This window comes from Pristiophorus japonicus, chromosome 10 (genome assembly GCF_044704955.1).
Source record: "Pristiophorus japonicus isolate sPriJap1 chromosome 10, sPriJap1.hap1, whole genome shotgun sequence".
NCBI classification, from domain to species: Eukaryota; Metazoa; Chordata; class Chondrichthyes; family Pristiophoridae; genus Pristiophorus; species Pristiophorus japonicus.
The window spans coordinates 10,533,260-10,540,831 of record NC_091986.1 but is presented as its reverse complement, the minus strand read 5'-3'; positions in this window follow the sequence as shown (position 1 = coordinate 10,540,831).

The window sequence follows — 7,572 nt, the reverse complement described above, 5'->3', positions numbered from 1 at the left end:
GGCGACTACAAGGCCACCATCAATCGGGTGTCCCTACAAGATCAATACCCGCTCCCGAGAACAGAGGATCTATTCGCAACGCTGGCAGGCGGCAAGCTGTTCACCAAGTTGAACCTCACTTCAGCCTATATGACCCAGGAACTGGCCGATGAATCCAAACTACTGACCACCATCACCACGCACAAGGGACTGTTTGTTTATAACAGGTGCCCGTTTGGCACTCGATCAGCAGCCGCGATTTTTCAACGAAACATGGAAAGCCTGCTTAAATCCATTCCTGGAACGATCGTATTCCAGGACGACATCCTCATCACTGTGTTCTCAGGTGCACGACGTATGCCCAGCTGAGTAATGCCCCCAGGGAGGCCCCGCTCAGCCCGTGGCCCTGGCCCACCAGGCCATGGTCACACATTCATGTTGACTACGCGGGCCCGTTCATGGGTAAGATGTTCCTGATGCGTACTCGAAATGGATCGAGTGCATCATTCTAAATTCATGCACGTCATCCACCACCGTGGAAAGCCTCTGTGCGTGAATTTAGAATGATACATTCGATCCGTTTGCAACCCATGGCTTGCCGGACATCCTGGTTAGTGATAATGGCCCATGTTTCAAAGCTATGAATTCTGAGAGTTCATGTCAGGCAATGGCATCAACCACGTCAGGACTGCGCCATTCAAGCCGGCCTCCAATGGCCAGGCAGAATGTGCGGTCCAAATCATTAAGCAAGGTATGCTCAGGATTCAAGGACCCTCCCTACAATGCCGCCTATCGCGCCTCCTGCTGGCCTATAGATCCCGACCGCACTCGCTCATGGGGGTCCTGCCCGCAGAGCTACTCATGAAATGGACACTGAAAACTCGGTTATCCCTCATTCACCCAGTCCTGACCGATACAGTTGAGGGCAAGCGCAAGTCACAAAATGAGTACCATGACCTTAATTCGAGTGGGCGATGTATAGAAATAAATGATCCTGTATTCGTCCTCAAACACACCATGGGGCCCAAATGGCTCGAGGGCATTGTAACTGACAAAGAAGTGAATAGGGACATCGTGGTAAAACTCAACAATGGTCAGATATGCCGTAAGCATCTGGACCAAGTAAAAAAAAAAGGATCAGCATCGACACGGAGGAACCTGGAGAAGACCATGAGATGGAGTTCACAACACCGCCAGTGAACGAGTAACAAGAACATTCAGAAGAATGCACAGTCCCTGCGGTCAGCCTGGATAGGCCGGAATCGCCACAGGTGACAGGCACTCATGTCAGTGTCCAACAACCAGAGCCCCAACTGCGGCGCTCCACGAGGGAGTGTAGACCAGCTGAAAGACTTAACCTATGATCCCAATAAGACTTTGATGTTGTGGGGGGGGGGGGGGAGGTGATGTCATGTATGTAACCTCAATTTACCACTGTATTACTGTATACACTCAACCTGGATGCACACCTTGACCACAAGGGGTGAACTTGTGGGAGACACTCCTTACCTGGATCACACAGGTATATAAAGGGAGGTCCCACGCAGGGTCATCGTCTTTGGAGTCCTGTGAATAAAGAGTTAAGGTCACAGAGTAACCTTGTTCTCAGAATGTGCCTCGTGTGGTTTCATGCTGTAGAGTAAGGACTTTACACAGATCACATCACTCCATGATCACTTGCCACTCCTGCGCCCCGAACACACCTCTCCTGCTGTACCTGCCCATGCTCCAATCAGCGACATGGACCTTGGGGACGTCCAATCTAGTCACTTGCTTCACAGCCGTCGCTCTCCAGCACGCACTGTACCTTGAAGTGGTAGACCCCAACCTGCTGATGGTCCTTGCAGGTCGGGACCACCGCACCCAACGGCGGGTCGGGCTGCATGCTGCAAGTGATGAAACGACAGCCTTTGTGGTTGATTTAACTGTGGGATTAATCTGGGGCATGCTAATCTGGGAGAGCGCGCTGTCAACGAGTTTCAAAAGTTGAGGAAGGCCGCAATAAACAAAATCACTGCTGTGGGTGCACCTGCTGCTCTCCATCTCTCCGGAAGTGAATGAGGCTTCTACCCTTGCAGGTAGTATATTAATAATGCCGTGAATCCAGGACAAAATGATTTTCATCATCATCGTCATAGGCAGTCGCTCGGAATCGAGGAAGACTTGCTTCCACTCTAAAAGTAAGTCCTTAGGTGGCTGAAGAGTCCAATACGGGAATTACAGTCTCTGTCACAGGTGGGCCTGACAGTGGTTGAAGGAAAGGGTGGGTGGGGAGTCTGGTTTGCCACACGCTCCTTCCGCTGCCTGCGTTTGTTTTCTGTCCGTTCTTGGTGACGAGACTCGAGGTGCTCAGCGCCCTCCCAGATGCACTTCCTCCACTTAGAGCGGTCTTTGGGCAGGGACTCCCAGGTGTCAATGGGGATGTTGCACTTTATCAGGAGCCAGTGACAAAAACGATTTTATGGCAACAGTGACATTCACAGCTCGTACGATTGGCCTGGATTTTCCCGTTCTCGACTGGCCCGGAGTTGGGCTTTCCCCGCCGTGGTGGAGCTTTAACTCACGGTGTGCGTGCAACGTAATGGACGAGTTCCCCGCCCAGACACCAGCCTGATTGATACGCTGGCTTCCAATCTGGCAGGGACCACTGGCTGGACAGGATGACGAACAACTGATGCCAGGTCAATTGTTCATTTTCATTTGGAGAAGGATAGCATTCTGTTAACCAGTGATATCAGGGGCTGTGGCGGGTATGTGGAGTTAGGCCGCAGATCAGCCAGAATCACATTGAATGGCGGAGCAGGCTCAAGGGGCTGAATGGCCTACTCCTGTTCCCATGCTCCTGCGTCCACTCCCGGGGGTGGGAGCAGGGCGCTTCCAAGCCCATGGGTGTGTGTGTGTGGCGGGGGGAGGGGGTTCCCAACCCAGGGCAGAGGAGAAAATCAGATCCTGACCCCAGGGGCTGAGTTGTGATCCCAGGGGGGGGGCCCCGATTCCCAGGGGTGAGTTCAATCACCAGATTGGAGGGGGGGGGGGGATTTGATCCCCGACCTCAGAGAGGGGTGGGCTGCTGGTGGCTGAGCCTGGGGGGGTGCTCGGGAGGAATCTCTCCTGCTCCTCGTGGCCCACAAGGATTGCTCCCCGAGGCTCAGCCCGCCTCACTGGAGCCATGGGGAGTCCCGAGCCCCGGGATCCCCCGTTGGCTGCAGTTAGACCTGCACAGCAGATTAAAAAGCAGGGTCTTCGGGCCTCATTATCGTATTTAAAATGCCAACCCGCCTCCTGAAAGCAGGGTGCCTGCCATCGCCCCCCCTCCTCCCCCCCGTCCCGCCTGAGTAAAAGGCGAAAGTTGCCAGACTGGAGGCGGGTTGGTGTTGGGGTTTAGCTTTTAAAAACTCAAGCAACTAGAGAGGTTTTAATTTACTTCAGTATGTTATTGTGGCTTTAAGACAATGGAGATCATTTAAAAAAAGAGTTTTTATTCTTATCGAATCTTTCACAGCCGAAGGATATCCCAAGCACTTCACAGGCAATAAAGTATTTATTTTAAGTGTAATCATCGTCGGCAGCTGCAGCAGCCAATTTACGCACAACTAGGCCCCAAAACAACAATGGGTTAAATTACCAGCGACTCTGCCTTGGCGGTGAAGCAAGCACTCTACTCGGAACTCCTACACGGCAAGCGAGCCCGAGGTGGGCAGAGGATACGTTTCAAGGACACCCTCAAAGCCTCCTTGATAAAATGCAACATTCCCACTGATACCTGGGAGTCCCTGGCCAAAGACCACCAAAAGTGGAGGAAGAGCATCCGGGAGGGCGCTGAGCACCTCGAGTCTCGTCGCCGAGAGCATGCAGATAGCAAGCGCAGGCAGCGGAAGGAGCGTGCGGCAAACCAGACTCCCCACCCACCCTTTCCTTCAGCCTCTGTCTGCCTCACCTGTGCAGTCCAATTCCCGAATTGGACTGCACAGTCACCTGAGAACTCACCTTTAGAATGGAAGCAAGCCTTCCTCGATTTTGAGGGATCGCCTATAATGATGATGGTGGTTGAAGGATAAATGGGTTACCAGGACAACTCTCTGCTCATTTTCAAATAGTGCCAGATGATCTCTTATCTCTACCTGATGGGACAGATTAGGCTTTGGTTAATCGGTCATTTAAATATATCAATGCGGCACTCCCTCAGTATATTAAGAATGATACTGTTCATTTCTCACCATTGTGATAGAGTGGTGTTCATTCCTTGATCTGAGCAAGGGGCTCCAAACTGAACAGTTAGATAAGGACAGGGGGCATTGCCTGAAGTCAGTAAAAGGCAAATTAAGGACTGATATCGGAGGTTCTTCACACAAAGAGTGATAAAGAGATGGAAAGGACCTGCAGGTAGTGCATCATGCAAATGAGCTGGTCTCACAAAGAGCCTGCAGTCAATGACGATACTGTCCGATGCCGTGAGGTGCAAACTGTGGATCCTCTCTGCAAGTTATGCTTAATGGCTTTCTGCTTCTGTGGCTGTCTTGTGATACTGAAAATCTTTATATTCTTCCCGCTCGTAAAGACAAAACTATTTGTCACGAAATAATCATGCTCTCAACCATATTGACAACATATTTAAGTTTCCCATCACAATCACTTCAGTAGCATCATTTATAAGGGCATTGTTAGGCCTGTGTGCTACAGATTGGATGAATCTGGTCTTTTATCTCTGGGATCTAGAATAGAATCTAGCCATGTTTTCCTCTCTGGTTAGTTCCCACTGGAAATGAATTTGAGCTGGATCTGAGACCATCAAGGAGTCTCAAATCTGATCACTGTAAATGTATTTTGTTCCAAGCGTTCTTTGCTTAAGAACTCATAGCAACACATTGCTATTAAGAACTAGTTGGTTTATGAGCAAAGGTTTAACAATCACACTGCACATTACCAGTTCATCCACCAGGCTCACAACCACCTGCCTCATCGTGGGTCCCCCGAACCCAACTGGCTGGGGTTTTATTGAGTCTTTTAAACATCACGTGACTGGCTAAGCCACTCCCAACTCAACACAGCTCTACCAACCTGTGAGCATCCTCACAGGTGCATACATTACAATCATGGTGGACCTTTCAGGGTCAGGCTAATTTGAATGTTGATGAGGGTATCCTGGTGGTATTTCTGGGTCTGCCAGGTTGTTCACCTCGGAAAAATGTCAATGGCAACTGATCCCTTTGAAAAGCAGCCCTTTGAATTTGATACTCCCTCTCCTCCACCTCGTTAACAATATTGGGAGCTCGGAATGCAGAGAGTTCTGATGCCTGGTGTTGCTAAGACATGAATGATAGGAAATATGTCAGATTCCTGCCATGACCCTACAATTTGCATATGCCTGCCCAAGTCTCGATGAAAAATCCTCGAGTGGCGGCGGAGGTCAAGCAACAGTAGAACTCCCTAACACATTTCCCAGTCCTGTTCATCCAGAAATCACCTGGACATTGATGCTATTTCTGAGGGAGGTCCAACTTAAAGTATCCTTCATCTTTTTTTGTGAGGGTGCTACCTGAAATGTTGGTCTCAATCCAGCCCCCAGTGAGCCTGATCCCTCATCGCAATACTGCTCTTAACTCTACATTAATTCGCATTAAAGTGACAATCCCACCAGAGAGCTGGCAGGAGAGTTAATGTAGGAAACCGCCACACTGGTGCAGTCAGGGTATTATTCTGTGATTGGGACTGCGTGACGCTAATGAGTGCAAAATTCACACAAGGAAAGCTAAATTGAAACACCTCCCAGGAGTTGCTTAATTTGTTACTATAAAAGTTTGCAATCAGACCCTTTGATTGCCTTGGGTAATTATGCCGTATTTTAATTGCTCGGGAGTGTCTGTTAAGGGGGTGACTTGTCTATTTCTAGCATCAATTTGCCCAGTCAAACTAGATCAACATTTATGCTGCAGGTCAATTTAATAATTGTATATGAGAACAGCAGTTCTTTCCTGTCATTCTTGTTAGACAAAAACTCAACCTTCTAAATTATTATTATTAATATCTTGTCACTTTTAGTTCATAACTTTTCCACCTATACATTCCTCCAGGTGATGTCTAGGCTCTCCTAACTAACGTTTAATCTATTGAAGATGATTTTTGTAAGCCCTCATGTTGTTATTCCACTGTGCTCTGTTTTTTGCTTCAAATAAACTGTGCATTTTTAAAAATTATATTTGGTGAGCAGCCATGACTCCTGAAGGCACAGGGCATCTTGACTTTTAATGAAGTTCACCCACTCATTATGTTCCATTTTTGAAAGAATTCCTGCTGTGTTTAAGAAAATGAATTGTAGATTTCTTAGCAGGTTACTGTATGATTTCACTATTATTTAATATACTTTGCACTGACATTTGTACTATTCCATTGCAGCTTTTAGTGATTCCTGGAATAAAATACTCTGTATGACTGAGTAGTGTTCTCTATAGCCTAGAATTACTGTGAGTGGTGTGACTGTATGAATGTTCACATAATAACTTAGGAACAGGAGTAGGGCCTTCATCCTCTCAAACCTGTTCTGCCATTCAATTAGTGCATGGCTGATCTGTGCTCATCTTCCTCCATATCTCTTGATATCCATACCCAACAAAATCTATCAAAGTTTGTCTTGAAAATTTTGATTTTGCTTCTAAATGGCCCAGTTGTAATTTTAAGATTAGGCCTTGGATTTTTACCACAGAGGATATAGTTTCTCTAGATCTATCCTATCGACTCCCTCTTTCGTTTTAAAGACCTAGATTAGATCATGCTTCAACCTTCAAAACTCAATGTAATACTAGCCAAGTTTATACAATCTGTCTTCATAATTTAACACTTTCCAAGCCTGGGTATTATTCTGGTGAATCTACTCTGTACCACTTCCAATGTATGTTTCTGGAAGCTTAGTCCCCATAACTGATTCAAAGTGGCTGACCTCATATTTCACCTTATTGAACTCCATCTGCCATAGCTTTTCCCACTTGCTTAGTCTGTCTATATGCCTTTGTAACATTCTCCTCTCATCAACACAACTTACTGTGTCTCCTAACTTAGTGTAATGTGCAAATGTGGCTTTACAACTCTCTCCTCCTTATTAAAACCATTGAGGGGTTCATACCCAATTCCTGTCTGCTCTTTTACCTGCGGCATTAATGTGGTTTATTTTAAATGGATTTAACACCTCTGTTAAAATAGCGGTGAAGACTTTGAGCCAAAATGCTTTAAACCATTGTATGACAACACTGCCTCAGTAATTTCCAGATTTATATCTTCTTGGGCTTCCAGAGAAATGCCCCCTAATGAAAATGTTATGGTTAGGTGCTTCCCTTTTGATATATATAATGGGCCTGAATTTGCGGCCCCTATGAGTGCATGCGAGACCCGGAACTTGCCATCTGTCAAGAGTCTTCTCGACAGATCGCACGCATCCGGAGGAAAAGGGCCTCCGCGGGCAGAGAGTTGGGCTATTTGCACACTGAATGCCCATGAAATTCGTACATCTGGTAAAAGCAGGCGGAAGGTCTGCTTTTACCAGCATAGGGGCTTTAAAATATAAAATATTATCACTCATTTATATATTAAAAACCCTGTCCA